Source organism: Denticeps clupeoides, chromosome 2 (genome assembly GCF_900700375.1).
Source record: "Denticeps clupeoides chromosome 2, fDenClu1.1, whole genome shotgun sequence".
In the NCBI taxonomy this organism is placed as follows: Eukaryota; Metazoa; Chordata; class Actinopteri; order Clupeiformes; family Denticipitidae; genus Denticeps; species Denticeps clupeoides.
Genome location: NC_041708.1, coordinates 12,014,302 through 12,022,880, shown reverse-complemented (window position 1 = coordinate 12,022,880; position 8,579 = coordinate 12,014,302). Strand labels below are relative to the sequence as shown.

The 8,579-nt window shown below is 40.2% G+C and overlaps 1 long non-coding RNA gene across 1 annotated transcript; it reads left to right on the top strand.

The window, feature by feature from the left end:
• Positions 1 to 554: 554 nt before the first annotated feature.
• On the top strand, positions 555 to 1,496 carry LOC114784763 (uncharacterized). The gene is made up of 3 exons (XR_003748926.1): positions 555 to 575; positions 1,136 to 1,167; positions 1,340 to 1,496. It is a non-coding gene; the product is annotated as an uncharacterized LOC114784763 (long non-coding RNA).
• Positions 1,497 to 8,579: the final 7,083 nt, after the last annotated feature.

Here is an 8,579-nt window from a genome sequence, read left to right as displayed (position 1 = left end):
TGTTTTTTTCTCCTTTAAAGGAGTGCCTGTGTTCCGGGTCCGGTTTGGCCCATCAATCACTGTGTGTGTGTAGTATGAGTAAATTTGAGCGTGTTCTGTAAGTTGTGTGAGCAGTGTGTGCACAGACGTGACAGACGTTGCAGCATCCAATCCGGTGAAAACGGGAAGGAGAGGACAACCCTGCATCAGTTCTTGCAACTGTGCTGAAACCGATGAGACAGTGGAAGGTCTCAACAAGAAGCCGGGTGAGTGCTGGCCGGGTCATCGGGAGCCGACTAGGAAGTGGAACATGCCATTCAGGAGTGCTGGGGCGGTATGCATTATTGAGGGGTGGAGATGACTGCAGAAGACTCAACACGGGCACTGGTGCCAGAGATTCCGGTGCAGGTTCATGTCCGGATAACCCAGCAGATCAATGCAGGGACTGCTGGACTGGCGGAGTCTAGCCAGTCCAGCAGCATTTTAATGACAATTTCTGCTGCAGGCTGGCTGACAAACCCTGTGTAGAGGGACCCCTCAACCGTACTGTCCAGCGTGTTACTCACCCAGGAAGCACTCATCCTGTTTAACTCCTGGTGAGTAACTGTCGGCTGTGAGGTCTGTTGCACCGCAAGGTAGAAATCACAAGTGCACAACATATATATTTATTAAAGGTTAACGCAAAGCATTCCATTACAAACTACATTTTAGGGCATGTATTCTGTAATCTGTAATGGAATACATTTTATAAGTAACCTTCCCAACACTGACTGTAAAGGACAGTTTACCTTTACCTTAGTCAAAAGAAATAGTTCCAGACAGTTTAAATTTACTTTATCCATTCCTATATTTTCAAATTGTTTTTTTTGTGAAAGAAAACACACGTATATACACAAAAATCAGTCTTCATAGACATATTGTCTATGAAGAGACCACTACGTTCAATTGAATTTGTCTTGATGCTTGCAGACACTTTATTTGCCAGAATCTGTTTATGATGCACGATCACATGCTGCATGCGATTTCTGTTTTCCATTTATTGCATTTGCCTCTTCAAAAAAGATTAGGAAGGTGACATGCTGATGAATATTGAAACATATGAGCTTTTTGCTGTATCTTTTTTTCATCTCTGTCTTTCTTGTTTCTTCATATTCAGCCAGAGAGAATGAGTTCTGAAGAAAACCTATAGTAAGTTTTAATCACTACTTCATTAGTAAATTAACAAATCAGAGGAGCAGCCATTATGCTCACTCTCAGCTAAGCCCTGGGGAGGAGAGATAGTGACTGCTGGGTACATCTCTGACACTGCTTCAGCTTATACCACACATGCATGTGTGTTTGCACTGTACCGTCAATCCAGAGGCTGCATGTGGAGTTGCAGCAGGGTTCTTGCTGGAGGGGATCTTCAGCAGAGGTCGTGGCCGCTCAGGGAGATGCTGTGGACCTGCCTGCAGGCAGTGCATTACAGGGTCTGTTCGAGGAAAGCCTCTGCATTTATTTATGATCTAGGCTGTAGGCAGCAGTGATGGACAGAAGCATGGATGTCCCAATTCAGACATTAATATAGTATTTGTCTATGATAATATTAAATGTTATCATGTTATTCTGACAAAACCAGATACATTAAATATGCATTCAAGCTGTTATATTTTTTCAATTAACCTCTTAACTTATATATAGAAGAATTCTTTCAACAAGAGACATGAAATGAAACAAAGCACCACACAGAATCTGCCATGTGTCTCATGAATCTATATCAGTGATCTACTGATCACAGTTCATCAGAGCCTGACCTAATAAGTCAGCCCCATAGCAAACATCCAGTCAAGCTTTGCTCTTTAAGTCTCATATTTAAGGGTATATTTTAAGATTGTATTTCAATGTACATTGATGTCATGGTGACTTAATTATGTAGACCGATTGGAGTCAGTATGAGTAGGATTTGGAAACAGCAGCTTGCCAGATGGACATGTTTTTGGATTTGATGTTTTGGGTTGGCCTTGTTGGCCAAAGGTACCCAAATGGTATTCTAGTATGTTAATTAGTAATAGTAATTTATTTATTTATTTTTGGTGTGTGTAATTTGGTATCTGGTAACACTACTGTCACATTTTGAACATTTCTTGTTTTCCAGATCAGAGTTTGTGTTTCCTTTGCCTCCTTTGTTTTCTTTGATGGTCTGTGATTATCAGTTTAAATCTATCTCTGCTCTGTCCTGTATCCCCTTGCTCTGTCATTTGTCTGTTACCTTTGTTTCATGTGTTCATGTCTCGTGTCAGTGCATGGCCCCACGTTTTTATTACATTTCCGTTTGTGAGTTGTACTTTGGCACCTATTTTTTTCTCTGCCACATTTCCCTGACAACTACTGATCCTTTGTTCATGCAGTGGGATGTATTTACAGGAGTAGGATTAAATTGTCCAGAATGTACAAATAGGATTTGTGAGAGCACATTTTGAGAGCACAAAATCATGCTGTTACTATTGAGCAGCACAAGTAAGGCCTTTCGGAGTGCACCCTCACAGCCGAGGTTGGGTGTAGTAAGACAGTAGTTTTATTTGGTAGATTGGTAGACCCCCAAAAAATCTATCCTGCACTATCCTGCACTGAAACAGAGGCTCCAATGTGCGGACTGTGAATATTCAAGCTGATCCATTTTAAGGCTGTTACTGAAGCTGACTTTTACAAAAGTCATCTTATGGTTTTGGGCTGAAGAGGGCTTAAAGAACAAAAATGTCTTCAAATTGTTTTCTTTGTGGGGTTCACATTAAGTTTTGCTTCACAGAAGTGACCTGCTGTAGCAGCCTAAATTTGGCTCTTTTCAGAGAGTCCGCTCTCAAACGACCCATAAATTTATTATCATCAGTAGCCTCTCTGAAAAGAGCCAAACTTCCAGTCACTAGTTGGTATCCGTTCAAGGCATTAGTAACTTCACTTCTTTTATTTTTAATTTTTGTTTAATGATTTATCATATTTTAGATGAATCTGTCTGTTCGCCTTCATAGCCGGTGGCAAGGACACTGCTGCTTTGCTCTGCTTTTGTTTTAATTCCTTCTTGGTATTGTGTATTTTGTCATGTTTTACATTGTGCATTACACTAGATTCCTGTTAGTTGATTTGATCTGTGTATTAGTTTTTTTTGTTTTTATTTATTACTATTCTATTTCATCTCTCACAGGAGGCCATTTTGGAGAACTGCTCATAACCAGCATTGGGTTTCAGCATTCGGGCCACTTTACATGTGTGTGTTTAAATTTGTGTTCCCTTTTAAGAGCTGGTCATTTGTGTTTAGTGTTTTCCCCCTAATTTATTTTTTATTTTTTGCTTGTGTGACTCCAACTCCAATCTATGATATTTTATTGTATTGTGGTTGAGATATATTTATTTATTTATATTGAAAGAAATTAAGTAAATTGTTAATAAATGTTATTGATGGATGTGTATCCAGTCTCTTGTTCCTAAATAACAAATCTAAATGTGTTTTTCAAATATCAGTTATGTTTTATTGGTGAATCTCCAAGGGTTTTTACTGTTAGACACTTGTAATACTTTAAGTTTATGGGTGTGCTCTCTTTATGTGTCTATAGGGAACATGGATGTCCAGTGACTCCCTCAAATTAGACCAATAAACCACTGAGCATTCAAGTGTTTGGACAAAGCCTCCCTATCTTGAGCAGAGACCCAGAGACCACGGACCACATTATTATTTTGGTTATTATTATTTGGGCAATTAACAACTCACAGGATGTCCTGTGGAAAGAGAGGAACCCAGAGATGCTTCATAAATTCTAAGGTCATATGAAGAGCTCTTATTAAATGCCAGATGCTCAGCTCAAGCCAGATCTCCCCCCAAGTCTTTCCTCAAAAAGCTCATATTTTGTGATATTAAATTGTGATTAGGTATTCAAGCATGATTCCAAATGACTCAAACACATATCACTCTTATCATTACTGCTCTGACAGATATTGTTCATGGAAAGGTTCATTTGACCATGACTTTATTTGAGTGAATCGGTATAAAATCTAAAATCATTTTTTATATCAGTCTGATATTAAATAGTTTGTGATGTGTGTGAAAGAGAATTGTCTTTGAACTAGATGGATGTTACAGAATAACTTTGTGCTTAGCAATTGTTATTCCGCCGCATAATAAAAAGGAGACTCCGGTCTACTCTCAGCAAATGGACCGTACCCAAAAGGATTCAAACAAAGAATAGCATCTCACCATTTGTCCAGCACAAGCTCAAAGGCTGTGACCAATGCTAAACTCCAAAAAGGAATTTCTCATGGGTGTACAAAGTTTTCCCCCATTTAAATAAGGTCACTACACTGGAAAAGATATGATCTGCTCTTAATCCATGAACACATTCCTATGATCACTGGTTATTTTTCCTTGTCACTTGCATGCCACACAAGGAAGCACCAAACATGGGACCATCAAAGGATGAAGAATATAAAAAAAAAATAATAATACATTGATAGTTCCTCATTTGTGCAGTAATAACTGGGTCTTGACATGAACAATGCTGCAATTTACAACTACCTGATGAAGGACTTTTTAAAGGATAATAATGGTGCTCCTCTAGTCCACTCCGTGGTCTACAGTGCATCCGGAAAGTTTTCACAGTGTATCAGTTTGTCCATGTTTTACAGCCTTTTAAAAAAAATGAAGTAAATGCATTTTTTACTCAAAATTCTAAACAGAACACCCCATAACCCCATTGGCCTGGTGATGAGTGGTGTCTGGTTTCCTCCTGTCACGACTACGGACTTACGGGGGAAGGACGCGCAGAAGCAGGACATGCTGGGAAGGGGGTTTTATTAACAAATAAACAATAAATACAAATAAAACAAACCCGTAGGCGTGTGGCGATTGCCAGAACTAAAAAATACACGTTTAACAAAACCAGGTCAAGTTCACGAAAATGTCGTCCCTCTTGAAGGGGCAGACATCTGCACTTTTTATGCACTGTCAGGATTGGGTACACGTGATGAGCACAGCTGCAGTCAATCCTGACACCTCCAAACCTGATGCTCGCATTTACACCTAAGAGTTCAATCCATGTACCTTTTATTAAGGAGTGGTTTATGTCTGGCCACTCTACCATTCAAGCCTGATTGGTGGATTGCTGCAGAGATGGTTGTCCTTCTAGAAGGTTCTCCTTGGTTCACAGAGGACCTGGTCACCCCCCTGACAAAGGCCCTTCTTCCCCAATTGCTTAGCTTAGGTGGCAAAGGCTGTGAATGTACATGTGAGTGTTATATATATATTCCTTCAGCGGAATCCAGAAAATCCAGAAAATTCGACCACATCACCGGTCTTACAATCATTGCACTGGCTACTCAAGTTTATGATTGACTACAAAATCCTGCTTCGTTATTTACGATCCGCAACGTTCCGTGAATTCGAAGGTCACAGCTTCGCAGACCAAAGCGGGAGTTTTGGCGGTCCAATCCCCAGACAAGGAAACTGGCCATTGGGCCATGGAACGTCACCTCTCTGGCAGGGATGGAGCTGGAGCTTGTGGAAGAGGTTGAGCGGTACCGGTTAGAAATAGTAGGACTCACCTTGACAACTAGCATTGGCTCTGGATTCCAAGTCCTTGAGAGAGGTTGGACACTCTCCTTTGCTGGATTTGCTCCGGGTTAGAGGTGGAGGGCTGGGGCTGGCTTTTTGTTAGCTCTAAGACTGTCACGGTCCACATAACCAGAATGTGAGCACGTGTGAGCACGGTGCGGTGGGACACAAGGAGGCAGGTAAGTTCCCTCCAACTTAGTATGCGAAAGTGAACTGTACAATTTAGTACGGGGCAGGACAAGAGGAAGGAGTTCAGGAGAGAGGATAGGAAAAGGTCAGGAACGGTCTTTCTTTTATATGAAGGAGTGGAGCCGAGTCTCGTTGACGTGTCAATCAATGACTGAGTGGCTGGCAGTGGCCATCTTGCGGCCATATATATATATTTCTTCTCCAAAACCTCAAGTAAACTTTTTTTTACATTGTTAATTTATGATAATCCTTTTTCTAATAAAGTTGTAACATGACAAATGTGGAAAAAGTGATGTGCTGTGAATACTTTCTGGATAGACTGTAAATCCCATTGAGAATGTTTGTAAATTGAAATTTTGAGAAATGGTCATCAGTTCTACACTGTTGATAACTTTTAACGCAAGGACCAAATGTTCCCAAAAGCATTCAGGAAACAGCTGCATCAAGCATGCCTATATATAAACAGTTAGCGTTGGAACCTCTATTTACAATCTGATTATGAAATGATTTTTATAATTTGATGCACAAATTTCACTATTCACTAACAAGAACAAATAATACTTTTATGCAGTCTTATTTTAAAAGCACCTTTGCAGTCACCGTATTCCTCTGTGAAACAGGAGCCTAATTGGAAAAATGGCTTCGGTTTTTAGGGCTAATCATCTAGGAACAGGCTAGCCGGAGTGATCTAAATGGAAAACAGTGGAGCTCATCCCTTCAGGATGCAGCTATTTAGTCTCAGAAGTCCAATAACCATCTTGGCTTGTGCACACTCAGGTACAGCTTCCTCTATCAGCCTCAATGCCTTCATTAAGGGTGAAAATTTCCACTGCAATCACCAATGGCTTAGCGGGTCTGAAAATAAAGACGACCTGATTTAAATCTACCCCCCCCAATAAACAAACAAACAAACAAACACACAAACAAACAAACAAATAAAATAAAATAAAACAAATAACAAAGATACTTACACCAAAAAAAAATTAAGTAGTTTCAATGTCATGTTTGGATGAGCCACAAACCAGTCTGTCACTGCAGCTGAGTGATGAACCTTTGACAGTGTCACGTCGGCGGGCTGATGGGGGAAGGAAGCGCAGAGGCGGGACATGCTGGGAAATGGGTTTTATTCACAAACACAGTAAAAGACCACAAATAAACGCAGCACAGTGGCCGAAAAGGTAAATAAAGGGGATCAACATCAACAAACCCGCAGGCGTATGGCGATTGCCAGGACTCAAAATACATACACATACATCATTGCCAGGTCAAGTTCACGAAAGAGTCCACTAAAATGTCACCGCAGCAGAAGGGGCGGAGTTACAGTCTTTTATAGGCGGTCAGAATTGGCTTCAGCTGTTGTGATCACCTGGAGCCAATCCTGACAGACAATCCTGACAGACAGACAGTGCTGAGCTGTGACAGTAGCAGACTCCAGAATTTCTCATCAAGTCATACAACAGAATGTCCAAAGTCACATTGTCAATATTTCAGCTAATGTTTTGGAACTGGTATATAGCAGCTGTGGTCATTTTGAAGTAATTTGCTTGCTCAGATGCTTTGTCATCCAGCAATGATAAGTTATTTTTTACTTTACTTTACTTTACTTTACTTTATTTAGCAGACACTTTTATCCATAGCGACTTACAAGAGGAAGACACCAGCAATTCTCGTTCGATTTCTATAGAATTTTGAGTTTACAAAACTAAGAGCCCTGATAAGGCTCAACTTGTCAATATTTTTGTTATGAAAGAATGTTTACACTTTTGCTCCTATATCTTTGGATTTGACAACATGGACTAATAGCTCAGTCAACGTAATAGAAGGCCTGAGAAAAACAGCAATTCACTATGTTCCAGAAAAGGTTAAAACAGAGTTATCCCCTCTGATGATATAACAGACTCCAAAGTGGTCTTCCTATTGTGCCTTAGAGATAATACAATTTGGATTGACAGTCTGAAGAAGCTGAAGAAAAAAAAAAAAAAAAAGCTGAAGAAAAGCTGAAGAAAATTTGTATGACAAACTTTTTTTATAAATATTATTATTGGAAGGAGAAAATTGCACATTAAAGAGAAAATTAAGGCTGACTACTTTTTTGTTGTTGTTGTGCCCTGCACACCAGTTACCTGGGGGGTCCAGCCCTCTTTCCCCCACTTCGGTTTACCTTGGGATCCAGCCCACTTGCCTCCCCATCTGCCCTCAGGAGGAGACCCCAACCCGGACAGCACCCCCAAAAAAGGCCACCCCTGCCCCACTAGGCCACCACTGCCACCGCAAGGCAATCACTGCTTATCCCTGCATAGCAGTCTTCCTTCTTCCCATTTGTGCCGTGATAGGTGTGGACACTGTCTCCAACCAATCTGTTCTGTTCAGTATGGTCGATCTCTGCCCTGAACCGCTCAAGTGCCTCCACTCCACCCTGTCTTCATAGCACCAGAAACTGGCAGCAAATGATTGAAGCATATTTTTCTTTAACTGGCACATTATGTTAAAATTCTGTTACTGCTCTATGGGTAATATCATTAAAACCTCCAAACAACCAAAACTTCGTAGTTAATTTCTGCTACATATTTACATCCAATGTTCTACTAAATGTTCACTATCCCTAAATGATGGCAATGATTAATTAAACTGAGTGTAAGAATTATTTGGAAAAACTGAGATTGTCATGTTCTGTCAAACCCAGTAACATCTTATTTATCATCAAATTAAATTAAGCTAAATGTTAAATTTACAGCAGGACTAAATTTTACCTTTAGCTTAATTTGATGTTTTGGACCCTGTTCATTCATGCTAGCTAATTGTGTTAAAATAGTGTTTGTACTTTGAAGAGATA